The sequence below is a fragment of the Lactuca sativa genome, chromosome 1, assembly GCF_002870075.4.
Source record: "Lactuca sativa cultivar Salinas chromosome 1, Lsat_Salinas_v11, whole genome shotgun sequence".
Lineage (NCBI taxonomy): Eukaryota > Viridiplantae > Streptophyta > Magnoliopsida > Asterales > Asteraceae > Lactuca > Lactuca sativa.
The window spans coordinates 17,005,458-17,023,576 of NC_056623.2; the positions used below are offsets into that span (position 1 = coordinate 17,005,458).

The following is an 18,119-nucleotide window of genomic DNA, read 5'->3' on the forward strand; positions in this document are numbered from 1 at the left end:
TAGGGTTGCATGTACACTTAGGAAGTGTTAGAATGCTCAAAACCCAACAATCATCAACCAGAACGGTAAATTGGTCAATCCGGCCAAGATCGATGTTGTGATGCGGTGGGAAGTTCTGAGAACCCCATATGAGATTCAAATTTTTCTTGGTCTCATGGGATATTATCGGAGATTCATCAACGATTTCTCCAAAATTGTTGTGCCATTGACACGCTTGACGAAGAAAAATGTTATTTTCCAGTGGGGGCCCGATCAACAGGCAACTTTTGAGATGTTGAGGCAGACATTATGCGAGGCCCCTATTCTTGCGCTTACCGAGAGCATGGGAGATTTTATGGTTTACTATGATGCATCTATCTCGGGTTTGGGGGTTGTCCTCATGTATAGAGGACATGTGATTGCGTACGCTTCGAGGCAGCCGAAACCTCATGAGGCGAATTATCCTACGCATGATTTGGAGTTGGGGGCTATGGTTTTTGCCCTCAATATTTGGAGGCACTGTCTGTATAGGGTGAGGTGTAGTATCTTCACTAACCACAAAACCTTGAGGTAGTTGATGGATCAACCGAATTTGAATATGCGGAAGTGGAGATGGTTTTAAGTGGTAAAGGATTATGATTGCGCGATCCTATACCACCCTAGGAAGGCCAATGTGGTGGCTGATGTCCTGAGTCACATGGTAGTGAGTGCACCTATCGGGATATGTGTCTGAGAATCGTTATCATTTCTCCTTTGTTGGATTTGATCAAGAAGGCTCAGGTGGAAGGATTGAAAAAGGAGAATTGGAAGGCAGAGCAGATCAGGGGCAGATTCCTTTATTCGTCTAAGATAGTCGGGGTTTGTTGACTCAGTGTGGTAGAGTTTGGGTTCCGACTACTGGTGGGGCGAGGCAGACAGTACTAGAAGAGGCCCATAAGTCGAAGTTTTCGATCCATCCAGGGTCCACAAAGATGTATAGATATTTGAAATTGAGTTATTAGTGGCCCTATATGAAAAGGCAGATTGCATGGTTTCTGTAGCGGTGCGTGACTTTCTGGAAAGTCAAGGCCTAACATCAAAGACCTCACAGAAAGATGCAGTCATTACCTATTCCCATGTGGAAATGGGTAGAGATCACCATAGACTTCATAGCAAAGTGGCCAAGGACAACACATGGAATTGATTTTATCTGGGTCATTGTTGATAGATTGACCAAGAGGGTGCATTTTATTTCGATCGCCGAGAGTATATTAGTCGAGAAGCTAGCTGACATTTACATTAAGGAGGTGGTGGTTCGGCATAGAGTGCCAATTTTGGTGGTTTCGAACCGAGATTTTTGTTTCACCTCCAGGTTTTGGAGGAAGTTTCATGAGGAGTAGGTACACAGCTACATTTCAGTACAACATACCATCACCAGACCGATGGATAGAGTGAGCGGGAAATTCTGACACTCGAAGATATGCTAGGAGCATGCATTTTAGATTTTGGAGGGAGTTGGGATACCTACCTCCCACTGGACGATTTCTCATACAACAATAATTATCATGTCAGTATTGATCGACCACCCTTCGAGATTTTGTATGGGAGGAGGTGCAGGATCTCGGTTTGTTGGAGCGAGATCGAGCATCAGGTCCTAAGGAGTACTGAAGTGGTGCACAACACTATTGAATTCATAAAACAAGCACATGACAACTTGTGGGTCGCGAAAATCCGACATAAAAGTTATGTAGACTGTCATCGTTCAGAACTCAAGTTTCAGGTGGGGGACTTTTTGCTTCTGAAGGTGTCACCTTGGAAGGATGTCATCTAGTTTCGGAAGTTGGGCAAGCTGGGACCCCTTTTTATAGGTCCCTCCAGGATTACTGCTCGGGTGGGCAAGGTTGCATATAGTATGGATTTTCCAGATGAGCTCAATTAGATCCACGACATCTAACATGTTTCTCAGTTGCAGAAGTGTGTAGCCAATGATTCTACGGTGATTCCTTTAGATGGCATTCAGGTCGATGAGCGCCAAAATTATTTAGAGACGCCAATTGCGATCCTGGATAGGAAGACTAAGAAAATTTGTAAAAAAGTGGTTAACCTGGTGAAGGTGTAATAGCAACACTGGAAGGGCTCTGAGTGGATGTGGGAGCCAGAGGTGGAGAAGAGGGATCACTACACAGACTTGTTTGTAGTAGCTGACTTCGAGGACGAAGTATGATTCAGTTGGGGGAGATTTGTAAAATTCATTATCATGTATTTTTCAATTATAACTTAAAAACCCAAAATGTTTGCATTTTTAGTCCCTACGCGTGGCGTAAGTTGGAGCTACGACTTAAGTAGCTCATTAACTTCGAACCCACACTTTTGCTCATACGTTGGGCGTACGTGGCGTACTCATGTGGACTTCAAACGCTAATTTTTAGGGTTTGGACCCTATTTAAAGGACTTTATGGCCTTAGACCCTTCCTTACCTCCAGCATCCATCCCTCTCCCCCCCCCCCAAATATCGAAACCCTAATTCTTTTGTGTGAGTTTTGAAGCTCTTGAGTGTTATTTTGGTGTTCTTGGTAGTGAAGGAAGATCTTTGGAGAAGTGGTATTGTCGTAAAGCTTTTGGATCCAGATTCTTTACGTCTTTATGCATCTCCATGAGGTATAAAGTTCAAATCTTTTTGCTTACCTCTCTAGATCTTGTTAGGCTACAAGTCATGACCTTTTGGTCCCAAAAATATTGGTCTAATGAGTATGGTCTACTCCATACTGTTTGAGCTGTCCTTTCATACTTTTTGGGTGTTTGGTGACATAAAAATGCAAGCTTGGTCCTTTGTATTCATCCATGCTAGATTTATTGGGTTTTAGATGGTAGTATAAGTTAGGGATTTAGTTTTGAGTTCCATGTAGCCATGCAAAGTCATAAAGGTTTCAACTTTATGATTTTAGACATTCATTAGAATTAGATTTGAATCTTGGACGTAAAGTCTTTAAGTATTAAGACCTTAAATGAAAGTTTCTACTTTGGGGATTGTTGGGCGTAATCCTGACTACGCTGAGTGTAGTGGGTTAAGGCCCCGTAACCCCTCCGAGATCAAGTTGTACGTTGGGCGTAATAAGGCGCACGCCGGGAATACTCCCAAAAATCCTTTTGGGCTATCTTTAGGCCTTGGTCCATTAGGTGTTTTGGGCCTTGTCTAGTTGGGTCATGTATGGGAAGTTTAAAATGGTCTTTTTCCCTTAGTAAGATAAAGGATGAATTGGACTTTCGATTATGGTGTTAAAATCCTGATTATTAATTAGAGTTAATTTTGGCTTATGATCAGTGTGAGGAGTCGTAGAAGCAACAGTTCGAGTGTGTGATTCAGATATTTTCAGTTGAGGTGATTTTTCTCACCACACTAGTGGGTCGAAGACACCAATGTCGACCCAATGATTCGTATGTGTAGGATATATGTGACTAAGTGACTATTACTTATATGATTGTATGATATATGCATGGAGCCAATCTGGCCTTAGAGTCATAATGGACTTGGGGTCGATACGGACCCAACACAGCTACTTTCTGTTACATGGGGTTGATGCAGACATGAAACAGTCACGTGCTGTTATAATTACGTGTGTGTTGTGTGTGGTATTTTGGGGAACTCTCTAAGCTTTGTGATTATGGTTTTAAGTTTATGTTTCAAGTACTTCCGGTTCGAAAGGGAAGGGCCTGGCTTGATCGCAGCACCTACACCCGTGTTCAACATATTTTCATGATTTTGGGATTGTACTCTGATAACTATTTTCATATTGACATATTTTGTTGGGTTGATATGAATATTTGATGGTTCTTGATTGACTTAAAATTGAAAATTTTACTTATGATTTTTTGGGACGTTACATATGTCCTTTATATCTTTAAGTTAAAATATCAGCTAGCTTAACAAATGTCATTTTTTTATCTACCAACTTATATGCTAACAATTTGCTTTTCAACTATCAACGGACATTTAAGCTAACAGCTAGTACAATAAACATTGTCTAAACTCCTATATCTTAAGTTTTTTATAAGTTTGTCTATTTTGCTCCTTATATTTTATTTTATATCATAGTTATATTTAGATATTAAATGTTTTTTGTTAATTAATCTATTTGATTTAATATACCAAATGAAAATGAACTAGTATTTAGTCACCCAACAGGTTGCGGCGTCGAACACCTTTGCAAATATGAAAACAAAAGTATAAAAATAATGTTCTGATCCAAACAATTATGTATGGTGGAGACTGTTGGGTTTTATAGAAAACAAATTTGTACAATGCGGAAAACAATTAACAATTAATAAGGTATATACGTCCTATAAAATATCTATGTCACACACCTTGAAAGCAACTTACAATGAACAACTAAACTAGCACAACCCCAGTGTAATTCAAAAATTACAAGGTTCAAGGTTACATGCCTTTTGATTTGTTATAACAAACAAATCACACCCATCTTTGTAGTTGTGAAGCTTGGAATGACTAGCACCAAAGAGATGATGCCTCTAATGTTTTGTACCCAAACCCTAGCAACAAGAACACAAGAGGAGAGAGGAGAGTGGAGCATAATGTCGGCTCTGGGAAGGTTTGAGAAGCATGGATGAAAATATGAGACCCTAGGGTCTTATTTATAGCTGGTAACGAAGCCTTGGATATCCCTAGTTTGAATGTAATAATAATATCTCAAATATGATAGTTATCCAACTCCTTAATTATCAATAAGAAGCATTCTAAAATCCCTAAACTCATGGCCAAAACTGGCCATGCCAAGAGAATTCTAGAATCTCTCTCTTGTCAACTATTGAACAATTATAGTTTAGTCACTGTACTTCCAAGTAATTCTAATTAGCCCGAAATTAATTTCAATTAATTATTGATTAATTCTAAATTCATTATAACTATTTCTAATTAATATATTAATAAATTATCCTCTCTCTAAATGTGATTATTCTCAATTGCTAGTTTTGAGGGCAACCCAAAAATGGCTTTGCGTTTATTTCAAGAATATACCAATTTAGTTATTGACTTAGACACCTTAATCCAATAGTCTCCCACTTGGATAAGTTTGTAACTACACTTGTAAGTATAGACCTCGAAGTAAACAGCAAAGTGTGCTTTACAAATCCATTACCAAACATTGATTCAAATTAGTCGTTGGTCGTAAGATAAGTGATCAGTTATTCCTTCGTTCTTCAATATATCGTATAGACATGATACATGGATCAAAATCAATCTCATTGTTCAAGATTTGGTTTCTTGATTTCCTAATTTATAAAGACTTTATTAGACTTCAATTATAAATATCAATTAGTCCTGGCTAGGCCCAGCAGTATATGGTCAACATCAAATCATCGAGCGCCCAAAGATATTGCTTTTTCCTGTTAGGACAAAAGGAATGAATAAAATTTGACTACATAACGGTAACCTTTACTCACTAAATCTCATATGATACTACGCATTATAACATCAAATTAGTAATGCATTTATATAATACAAATAAAAAATCGATTCATAAATTACAACTTATGTATCTCCGTTTGAAAAATAGAAGATATTATCGTCTTAGAATTACTCGTGACAAGATCCATGAAGTAATCTCTAAGTGTGGGTTTATCCAAGACTTAAAATTCTTATTTTTATAGTACTCATGAATATTGTAGAAATTCCAATTGCAATGTCTTAACCTCAATCGACAATCCACAGTCAATTCATGACAGTCTTAATTCACTACTTACTTCCAAAAGTATGAATGGCTGTGGAACCAAGCCCATAATTTCAGGGTTTTCAATGTATATAAGGATTAGTTTTCGCATTTTGGGCATTTTAGCAGCCTCCATCATATCTAGAACCCCTTGGGAGAAACCCTAGCCTCCATTTTCAAAATTTGAGCTCCTTCTCTATCATCTATCCTCTTTTTGATACTTTTTATGTTATTTTGATGAATTTTAAAGATCAAGAAGGTTCTTATGGGTACAAGGAAAGTTGTTTCAAGTTTGGATCCATCAAGGCACTACATTTCTGGACTATTGAAAGTATAAAGTTCCAATCTTGCTATCTAGTTCTTTAGATATTTTCATTTGGGGTTTTTGGCACTTTTGGTCCATTTTGTGGGTAATTTTGGAGTTGAGGGAACTCCAACATCTTTTGATCAGTTTGGAATGCTTCTTGCACCTCATGGATTAGGAAAGTTGTTATCTTTTGTCTTCCCTTATAACCATGCAAGTTATCTTGGTCCTTTAGGTCATTTGGTGTATTAAAGTTTAGATCTTGAAAGTTTGTGACATTGTTATGGATAAAGTTGGAAAATTTATCCATCCAAACATCATGTTCATTTAGGTCTAAAGGTTGGAGACTTGGACTTAATGGATTAAGTTAAGAAATATGCAATTTTGGGTCCCTTTGAGACTTAAAGTCTACATCTTGGTGGTATGGACCTTCTTAATGGATAAAGTTAGAAACTTTATCCACTAAGACCTCAGAAAGGATCAGATCTGAGCTTTAGAGCTTTTGAAATCAGAAGAAAACGGATTAAACTCGTTTGAGTTGTTTAGACCAGTCCCCACGGCATTGCCTTTGGCTGCCATATCGTAGTGACTGAGGAATCATCGAATATTTTGGCATTTCGTGCCCACAACGCGGCCAAGGAAGGCCACGACATGGAGGGTTGTTGTTGGTAATTTTGACCTTAGCTTTGAGCGTTGAATTTTTTACCAGTTTGGATTTTGGTCAAACTTAGATATAATTGAGTTTTTGACTAAGGGTTGGTCTCGGTTTGGTTTTAGGAAGTTTGGGTTGATTGTTCTGATGTTGAGGTAGTTGCTAGCTTCTGTTGAGTAGTTCAAGTGAGTTTTCTCACTATACTCGTGGGTCAAAGGCACTAATGTTGTCCCACTAGATTATGTTGTGTAGAATGCTAATTGTCTTTGTGATTTTTGCATGTACTTTTGGGTTCAAAATATACTTTAGGCCAGGGCCCGTTGATATGTATTGGGTTGAAATGTACCCTACTGTGGGGCCTATTCTTATGTGTTGGGTTTAAATATACCCCAGGATGGGGCCCATTGATATGTGTTGGGTTGAAATATACCCTACGGCGGGTCCCATTGATATGTATTAGGTTGAAACATACCCAAGGGTTGTGCCTACTTGGGGAAATCACTAAGCTTTGTGCTTACGGTTTTGTGGTTTAAACATTTTCAGGTACTTTCAGTTTCTAAAGGAAGTTATCGGCTTGATTGTACTGCACCCCCTGAAGAATTATACCGCAATGATTGTTTATGATTTTACTCTGATGTTTTGAGAATATTTTTACTCTGATCGTCTTTTGGGATAGTGAATGAATGGTTTTGACTTATTTAAAATGAAATTTTTATTCGGTATTTTTGAGACATTACAGATACTTGTTGTATTATGTTGCATTATTATTAAAATATAGTAGCTCTTTTGGAATGTAAATTATAAAATGCATAAAACTTAAGTATAATTCGGTATTAAATGTCAGGCATTACACAATCTAATGACCAAAGGGCTATAAACATCACCATCTATGTTGACATTATGCCTTGTACTTTAGTGGGTGCGGGTTTAAGCCTTTGTTTAGGGGGATAATGACTTGAAAGGGTAACAAACTTTTGACTTTTGTCACATTTAGTCACTAAACTTTTTTTCGTTATCTATTTGCCATTGAACTATTGAAACTGTTCACATTTTACCCTTATGACCGGCTGTTGCCGGTCATAATGGTAAAATGTGAACAGTTTCAATAGTTCAATGGCAAATAGATAACGAAAAAAAGTTTAGTGACTAAATATGAACAAAATCGAAAGTTCGTTTCCCTCTAAAAAGTTCAATGACTAAATGTGAACAAACTTTCTCTTGTATTATGTTTTAGCAAATCATTTATTTTTGTTAAATTGTAGCAACATTTGTTGATGAAGAAATCTATGAAATAAAAAAAAAAACAGAACCCTGAAAATATGTTTAAAAAAAAACAAAAAACCAAAACCGAAATAAAAAACCAATGGCTTGACATTTTCCAAAATAAAAAATCAAGATTTCCAATCTGATTTTGGTTTTACAAAAAAATGAACCATTCTCACTGATGTGAATTATGACCATTAGTTTGGCATGCGGAATTTGTGACATCCCATGAATATGTAGTTACAACATCGTCTGAACTCGTAATTCATAGTAAGGGTTAGAGTATCATCGCATGAATACGTAGTTACAACTTCGCCTGAACTCGTAATTCATCACCTACAGGTTATGGGCCTACTGGTGTTTCCACTGAGTTGTCTAGAATAGTCCGTGGTCGCCATCTATACACTGATAGATGACTACATCGCCACATTGTCGGTTAAGGTTATGGTATCTCCTTTCATCCTACATCACATATTCATCATCATCGATTTACCTAATTATCATCACCTTTCTATCATCTCCTATCTCTTATCATTTTATTTGATCACACACCAACTATTTCATCTACCCATGTTTCATCCACAACATATTTGTAGATATATAATAAATATACCGTTTAAATCTTTTAAAACGTGTATAAAATCGTTCATCCAGCATAGACAACAAGTATTCAAATAATATGCACACATAGCACGTAATTTATATAAAATAATTCATATCTATGTGTAAGATGAAAATAACTATATATACCATAAAAATCCCATAAATGCTTCCTAACTTCAAACCCCAAGGTTTACTCTACTAAAGCTTCATATTCTCGGCTCTCTGGACCTAGAAGGGTCCAGATCTATCACACCAAAAAGCTCAAGATAGCTCTTCCTTTCACTCTACACACTCAAGCTCGCTAGGGTTCTCACTTATAGGAAAGGTAGTCGCAATTGAAGGTAATAAGTGCCTTTAAATATGGCTCGGGCCCAAAGATTTAGGGTTTCTGCCAACAACGCGGACTCGTCGAGTCGCCTCACCGACTCGTCGAGTCCATTCATTAATCCGAGTCATCAGTCGCGACCTTACTCGACGAGTTGAGACGTCAACTCATCGAGTCTCTCTTCTTAACTCAAAAGAAAAATACTTAAATTATGATACCTGGAAATCCGGATGTTACATTTTGTTTTTTTTTATTTCATAGATTTCTTCATCAACAAATGTTGCTACAATTAAACAAAAATAAATAATTTGCTAAAACATAATACAATAGGAAGTTTGTTCACATTTAGTCATTGAACTTTTTAGAGGGAAACGAACTTTCGATTTTGTTCACATTTAGTCACTAAACTTTTTCTCTTTGTCTATTTGCCACTAAACTATTGAAACTGTTCACATTTTACCCTTATGACCGGTAACAGCCGGTCATAAGGGTAAAATATGAACAGTTTCAATAGTTCAATGGCAAATAGATAACGAAAAAAAATTTAGTGACTAAATGTGACAAAAATCGAAAGTTTGTTACCCTTTCAAGTCATTATCCCTTGTTTAGGATAGTGATGTAATTTAAAGTATAGATCAGAGATTATGTGTTTTTGACGTCATTATAAGTTAAAGGAAATAGTATAATGGATATTTAGAAAGAATATATAATATATAATACGGCTAACTTTCATTATGATATGATAAATGTGTCAAATAATTTGCTAGTTAAATTTTGTGATATAACGTGGCATGGGGTACATAATGGACACAACTATATACTATTTTGACTCCGAACACAACAAAGAAGGTGATTAAGTGGGTCACATGGTCACGCCCCCTTCCAGGATATATGCCCCTTGCAGGATATATGGTATATGGGTCGAGGGGGATTTGATAACAAACTAATATTTACTCTTTATTGAACCATACTTAAGATACACAAATTTGTGTTTCTAATCTTGAAAGGCTACAACCTTGATTTATTAGGTATAACTAACTAACATGTCCTGCGTGATGTTTTAACATATTTAATAATATAACAACGAGATAATGATATAAAAACCCTTAAGTTTGGTAGAAATGTATGGATTTTAGGTTCACTGATACCGGATACTTGCAAATGTTTTTCAGTTTTACCATTTTGTGTATTTCTGGTTCACTAAAGCTCTTTCTTTGGCAAAAAGTTTGGTTTTACCCCTTTTTTTGGTTCATAAAATCCCTTGAGTGGGATGTCAATAGGACCAAACGAGGGCGGAAATAACTACCCCATCCCCGCCCTTGAAATCGTCTATTTCCCTAGACCTTGATCCTGACCCCGAATTCCCCCGTTTCTCCACCCCTGATCCTGCCCCTGAATTTGAAGACCACCCCTGCTCATTCCCTTGTTTCCCCCATTTCCCTTGAATTCATATTTCGCTTGAAATCCCCCGTTTAACCATATTTGCCGTATTATAAACTCGTTTTTTATTTAGCTCTACATATTACACCAATTATTGAAATGCAAAACATATATTACATAATGATCTAAGGCCCTATTACACTGTTTGTTTACCTCTTAATTGAAAATTTAAGAGGTAACCTCTTAAAATTTTGGATTTGGCATGTTTGGTACCCTCTAATAATCTACATTTGAATTTAATAAATGGCACTTAAAAATTCAGAATTGAACGCGCGTCTGACAAAAAACCAAATTCCCTAGTTGTCGTCGCTCTTTCTTTTCTTCTCAAAATCACGCCTCCTCCGCTCGTTTCTTCTCATCGACGCACACACAAAACCTCCGCTCCATCTGTTGAAGTTGTGTTTCCTCCCCATGATCACAGTCGATAGTGTCTTCTCCGCCTCTAGCTTCGATTCCTATGTCACTACAGTTCTGACTCCACCTCCGACGACTTCTGCAACGATTTATGCAGGTAAGATCACCCTCCACTATTTTCTTATGAAATCGATGCTAAAACCAATACATGTTCTCATCTAATGATTTTCTTTTGCAGATGATTTGCTTCTTAAACAACTTCTGAAATCAGATTTCATAGAAAACTTGTTTTTTTTTCTTTTCTTTTTTCTGAATTTAGATGCGGTGTAAAAATATATAGACTTGCTGAAATTAAATGTTTTTTTTTTTTCTAAAATCAAACTCTTGAAATGTTGAAATCAGAAATTTGATGTTATAATGTTATGAAATATGATCTTAACTGTTGTTGTTGCAGATATATGCTTTTCTTTTGATGTGAATCTGATGCTATGAAATCTGATGTTGAATGTTGATGAAAATATGCTTTTCTTTTGCTTAAATGTTGTTGAAATATGCATTTGTTTAGCTGAATTGTTCATTTGTTATGTTGAATTGTTGTTGAAATGTGCATTTCTTTTGCTTAAATGTTGTTGAAATATGCATTTGTTTGTTGAATTGATCAAATACATAGGAGAAAAGAAGGATAGAATTAGTTGGAAGGTTGAAGGTGTAGAGAAAACTTTTCTAGAGGCTTGTTTACATGAAGTTACGGCCAATGGACGGGAATGAAGTAATCTGGAAGCACTATCTTGGAGGAATGTGACTGAAAATTTAAGAAGTGAGCATAATTTCATTGCCGACCAAAAACAATTGAACAACTGCTATGACTACCTAAATTCAAAGTTTGTTGCTTTTTTGAAGTTAAAAAAGAAAACCGACAATGTTTACAATCCAACAACCAACACCTTCAATCTTTCCAAAGAAGGGGAACTAGAAACAAAGGTATTTTGTTTACTTATAAAACTAATATTATCATGTTTAAATAATATGATGTTTTTTTTTTTCAAACAGTCAAACAAACATGTTTATTCTTTGAGACACATGTCACTACCCTTCCCCGACCTTTGCACACAATTGTTTAAAGGCACGACTTCGACATGCATTGATGGTTGGGGCCAAGTTCTACCCTTCCCCGTCTTACTCAAGATTCAACCCACTATAGTTTGAATGACTATGATGAAAACGATTGCACTCAACAAGAACCTATAGGTCTCAGTAAGGAGTCTTCGTTTCAATAAAAAAAACGAAAGACTATAGATACGACAATGAGAAAAGATAAGGGTAAAGATAAAGGTAAAGATGCATCAAACTCGAGATTTCTTGAAATTGGGGAAGATATTGCCACAGTTGCTAAGATATTTTTGAAAAAGCATGTTTCTTCAAATCTTGGTGTGCGTGTGGAAAAGTTGGAGAAGTTAGGATGGGGAATATTTGATCCACTATACACTATAATTGTTGCTCTTTTTGATGAAGGTGCGAATAAGAGGCAAGTTTGGCTAACCATTGATCCACCTATTTGTGAGAATTGGGTCAGGAGCGTTGAAGCATGTTATGGAATGTTTGGTTAAGTACATGTTTTGAATGATTTGAGGTTTTTTTTGGAAAACTATATGTGTTGAATGACAATGTTTTGGATAACTAGATGTTTTGGATAAATAGATGTTTTGAATGACTTGAATGGATTGACCTAGATTTTTATATGACTTGAATGACATGATGTTTTGGATGAATTTATATGGTATATGTTATTTTGTTAATATAATTGTTATGTATTCTCAAATTAAAAGATTACTTGTGGATTCAGATGAAAAAATTGTATTTTTCATTTTACTACGTTGCTACTAGTTGAATCTAGCATGCAATATACTTGGAAGGGAAATTAATAACGATTCGGATTTAAGTGGACATCAATATACGCAAAAAATTGTTACATGGAACTTCTACACAATGTCATGAGATGATGTGTTTTTTCACATGAAGCATATGTACTTTTATGCAATCATTTTAGACTAAACAGTTGGTTGCAAAGTAGTAGGCATATAAGCATTTAAGAAAAGATTGATATGTTCTTGACAACTATAAGACATAACGAACCGTTCAAGATGATCAAATGAAGGTTTCAACACTCCACATAAACTATTCATAGATGCATTCATGAGGTTCTAAACGCAATCATACTTTTTGCAAAAGATTATACTGCCAACGCATTCTAATGCAACTGTAAATTCCTCAGAATGACATGGAAGGCTAAGATAAATATTTCCTGGAACAATAAGTGCGTTAGATGGAACTCCTGTACATGCATTCATGTTTGCTGATCAACAAAACTCGTTATACGGGCAAAGTAAAGGTGAATGCTTTCAAAATGTATTAGGAATTTGTGATCTTTATATGATATTCACATTCGTATGGGTCGATTGGGAGGGCATAACACATGATTCACAAGCTTTGAAAGAAGTTACATTTAACCCGACTTTCAGCTTTCCATTCCCTCCCCCAGGTTTGTGATACTTTTTAAATTTGTTATGAAATACCATTTTAAATTTCTATAAATAATACTTCCTTCACTCATGTGTATAGATAAATATTACATTTCTGATGTTGCATACACCAACACTCGTGGATTTATAACTCTTTACCGCAACATAGAGTATTGGTTATCCGATTAACGACGATGACATGCGTTAACTAAGGAAAAGAAGTTCAATCATGCACACGCATAACTCTAAAATGTTATTGAACGCATTTATGGTGTTTTGAAGCGAGATTCACAATCCTAAAGCAAATGACTCATTTTCCATTTTCAATGCAAAGAGACAAAGTCGCAGTTTGTTTTGTTGTCCATAATTTCATAAGGAAATGCAATATTCATGATGAGTTATTTATGGCGTATGGGGAGAACACTGGTCAAGAACAAGGGGGAAAGAGTGATTGCCAAAAGATACACAATATGGAATGGGGTGCAGAATGCAACAAATACATAACTAATTTGTGTAACCAAAATGCAAATCAGATAAGGTGTAACGACCCAAAAATCACGACTAAAAATTTCGTTAAAAACATTACTAAATCATATTTGTAAAAACTGTATCATAAGTCATAACATAATTTTCGAGTATTAATTCAAAACATATTATCATTATCAGAGTCAAACATTCCCAGGCTAACTGACTATGGTGTGTGTGTACTGCAATCTTCCCGAGCTCCTCTTTTGAAAACTGAGTACCTGAAACCAAAACTGAAAACCGTAAGCACGAAGCTTAGTGAGCTCCCCCAACCTACCACATACCATGCAATAACATATAAAGCACATACTGGGTCTTGCCCACTGCATCGGACCAAGGTCCGGACTAACTGGGGCCTTGCCCCCTGCATCGGACCGAAGTCCGGAGACTGACTGGGACCTTGTCCCCTGCATCGGACCGAAGTCCGGACTAACTGGGGCCTTTCCCCCTGCATCGCACCGAAGTCCGGACTAACTGGGACCTTGTCCCCTGCATCGCACCGAAGTCCGGACTAACTGGGGCCTTGCCCCCTGCATCGGACCGAAGTCCGGAGACTGACTGGGACCTTGTCCCCTGCATCGGACCGAAGTCCAGACTAACTGGGGCCTTGCCCCCTGCATCGGACCGAAGTCCGGAACTAACTGAACAGAACATAACATGAACATGTCAACTAGCATGAACACACATATACTGCATACTACATCGGGCCGTAGCCCGGAACACATAACACATAAATCCTGTCTGAGCCACGAAGGCATCAAACATGCTAACTACTACATCAGATCAAATCTGGAAACTACTACTAGCTAAACGGGCCGGCATTGTGGCCTTAGACCCGTTCCTACTGGAAAGAAACCCACCTGAGACTGCTAAACTGGTGCTGCTAATCCTTTTGACTGCTACCTGACCTTTGACTCCGAACTGCTGCTCCACTAGCTCCTCGAGCTACCAATGTCAATATCACACTTAGTCCAACTGACCTCCAAAGGTCAACTAGGTCAACTCTGGTCAATGTCAAAATCCTGGTCAAAGTCAACCTTCCAGGTCAACCCTACTCGTCGAGTCCACCTAATAACTCGCCGAGTTCATATGGTCAGGGTCCTTCTATTCGCGACCCGACTCGCCGAGTCAACTATTTCTGAGTCCTGACCTGTCCAACTCGCTGAGTCTCCACCCGACTCACTGATTCGAGTTTCAACTCGAAGGGTTTGGGGTTTCGCGACCTAACTCACCGAGTCCAAGACAATCTTCAACCAACTCGTCGAGTTGTTCTTCCAACTCGACGAGCTGTTCATCCCACTCGTCGAGTTCCTCCTCATCTTCAAGCTACTCGCCGAGTCCACTCGAAGGAGTCGCCGAGTCTATCCAGTCCTTAATCCATGCAATGGCTTTTCGAGCCAAACAGGGCTTCCAACTCATAGATCCATACTTCTAAGGCCTATCCCCCACGTAAAGTGGCAAACTTTACGTGTAGATCAAGAGATCTAGGCTCAAAACACATTCAAACTAGGGTTTATGGCAAACCTACTTCTTCAACATACCAAGGGCTGATACTTTAGGGGATTCTAGACCAAAACCAGCATGGATCTGAGGTAGCAACTTCAGATCTGGACCTCTAACTCGAAATGGTTACTTATCATGCCAAAAATGTCCAAAACTCACACATAAGAATAGATCTAGGTGCAAAGGGAATCCACGCAACAGCTTATTACCTCCAATTGGTCTGAAATGTCTTCTCAATCCCGAATCTACAGTCCCTTCTTGCACCTCCAAGGCCTTTCTTCCTTCTCCAAGCTTTAGTGCACTCTTCAAGGCAAGATCTAGCTCAAGAATGGATATGGTGGCTAGGGTTTGGCGTTCTGGGGTAGAGAGGCAGTAAAGGAACCCTAGGGAGGAGAATGAGACGTTTAAATAGGCTCCAAGTCCGGATTTAGGGTTTTCCTTTCTCAGGCCTGACTCGCCGAGTCACCTTGGCCGACTCGCCGAGTCGGTCGCTTACACCTCAACCCGGATCCCGCTCGTACTCGCCGAGTCCCTCCTTGGACTCGCCGAGTCTCCCCTTAAAATTTGGGGTTTTCTTTCCTTTCTTGGCTTTCCAAACTTTGGGTGTTACAACTCTCCCCCACTTAAACTAAACTTCGTCCTCGAAGTTTGCTATGACCAACTGTCCTGCGAGCTGCCTCCAACTCTCTGTCTGGGAAATCTAACACCCCCTTCTTGCCCATCACTCCAGCCACTTGTAGTGTTGGTCACTACTGTAGGTACATACTGAATCCTTCTGTTTTCCATAATTTCCTCAACGTTACTTCCTCCGACTGAAAATCCTGTTGCCCCTCATCCGCCTACCGGATGTACTGAGACTACCCAGTTCTAACTAATCTGCTGATATCTGAGTTACCGGACTCCCACTGGTCACCACACTCCATCGCAATCTCCTAGTCGCTCCCAGCGACTCCGCAAGATTCCTTGACTATTTATAACTGTTCTGTCCACTCTGCTACTCATACTAAAAAGATGTTGCTGGAACCAGCTTGCTTATCTCCCATCTGATTACTCGACTCCTACTAACTCGAGCCTTCCATCCTTAAGGAAAAACTGCCTGCCTAGCTATCCTTACAGATCACTTATACTTGGAAGAAGGCTCCACTGATCCTGCTGAGAGGGACTTGCCATTTTCAAACCAACCAACCAACTATACTGCCAGTACTTGCATTCCAACACAAATACTAATACTGTCCAAAACTCTGAAACTATCCAAACACTGAACTGCCTACAATACTGAACATGCTTGAAACACTGAGCTGCCCGAAACACTGAACTGACTGAAACACTGAACTACCCGATGCACTGAACTGTCTGAAACTATATGCTGCCCCATGGCTGCTTCCCAACATCTACCGAGACCTACCTGGTCTCAATTTTCTGCCAATCATCTGAACTATCGGGTTCCAGCCCAACTGCAGAGCCAAGGGACTCCCTACTTAGCCGCCTCGCACGGCTCCTGAACGAAATCCTTCTATGGATCTAGCTACTACTAGTTATCTTGTCACTGTGGCCCTAACGACCTTCTGCTCTAACTGATTGGTTCCATGCGTCGATCCTGACGTCCACCAAAACCCAAAGCTAAACGTGATGAATGAATTTAAGCAGTCCACTACTTCCTTGCTCTCATCTCTATAGCGGCGCTTCTACAATCTTATCACTGGCTTAACCAGGTCTCATCCATCTGGGAAATTCCGAAATCCAATCCGTGGATTTCTATTTCCTCACTGCTATACCCGAACTGGTGGGTACTACTGATCTTTCTGCGTCCTAACAACGCACTCACGCTATCTATCAACCTGATAAAAGGCTGCGGCTACGCTCGCGGACTTACAACTCTCTAATACTATCTGGCTGCTAGTGAATGCTACGGCTACCCCTGCAGACTTACAACACCACTACTACTACCTGACTGCTAGTGAATGCTACGGCTACCCCCGCAGACTTACAACACTACTACTACTACCTGACTGCTAGTGAATGCTACGGCTACCCCCGCAGACTTACAACACTCTACTACTACCTGACTGCTAGTGAATGCTACGGCTACCCCCGTGGACTTACAACACTCTACTACTATCTAACTGCTAGTGAATGCTACGGCTACCCCCGCAGACTTACAACACTCTACTACTATCCAACTGCTAGTGAATGCTACGGCTACCCCCGCAGACTTACAACACTCTGCTATTATCTGAGGACATCCTGACTATCCCTAGACCTGCTAGTGATTCCTCATCCTGATTTCTCAAACCAGCCCTCAGTCTTTGAATACCGCATCATCCTTGACATCTTATATCCTTGATATACTTAGCGCTTCGTCGAGGAACTCTTCGGCTTGGTTTCCAAACCAACCGTCTACTAATCCGGATACAAGAAGCTATTGTTGGGAAGTTTCCAAACTCCCAACTCCTGAATCTACACAATCCTGCATGCTGACTCTGTCACTGGCTACTAATACGAAAACATCTCTTGCTAACCGTTCTCAGGATCCTCATTCCGACTCACCTGAGCCCAACGGTGGTCCTCCAATCCTGGATTCCCAACCAACTTCTAACCATCTCGATTTCATGAACTAACCGCTGGGGAGGTCCTTGAACTCCCAATTCTGAACTTCTCAATCCATCAATCACTGTGCTACTATCATTTCTTCTCAGAGGTCGCGCACTTATTCTGGGTCTACGTGGCTCTTATCCTTGTATACTCGGAGGGTTCTCCCCCACTTCGATCCTGCTAGTTCCTTACTGCTCACTGGTCGAAAGGATTTCCAACCTTCCTTCCATTAAAAGGGCGATATGCTGTCTGCCGACGTTTACCCTTGCCAGCGCACCAACTAACTCTTACCAGATCCGCACCCTTCTTGCTATCTGACTGAACACCCTTTGATCCTTAACTGCATTTGCTTTAGGGA

The 18,119-nt window shown here is 39.1% G+C and overlaps 1 long non-coding RNA gene across 1 annotated transcript; it reads left to right on the forward strand.

The window, feature by feature from the left end:
* The first annotated feature begins 10,554 nt into the window (after positions 1 to 10,554).
* On the forward strand, positions 10,555 to 12,343 carry LOC128131241 (uncharacterized). The gene is made up of 3 exons (XR_008229205.1): positions 10,555 to 10,779; positions 10,861 to 11,603; positions 11,673 to 12,343. It is a non-coding gene; the product is annotated as an uncharacterized LOC128131241 (long non-coding RNA).
* Positions 12,344 to 18,119: the final 5,776 nt, after the last annotated feature.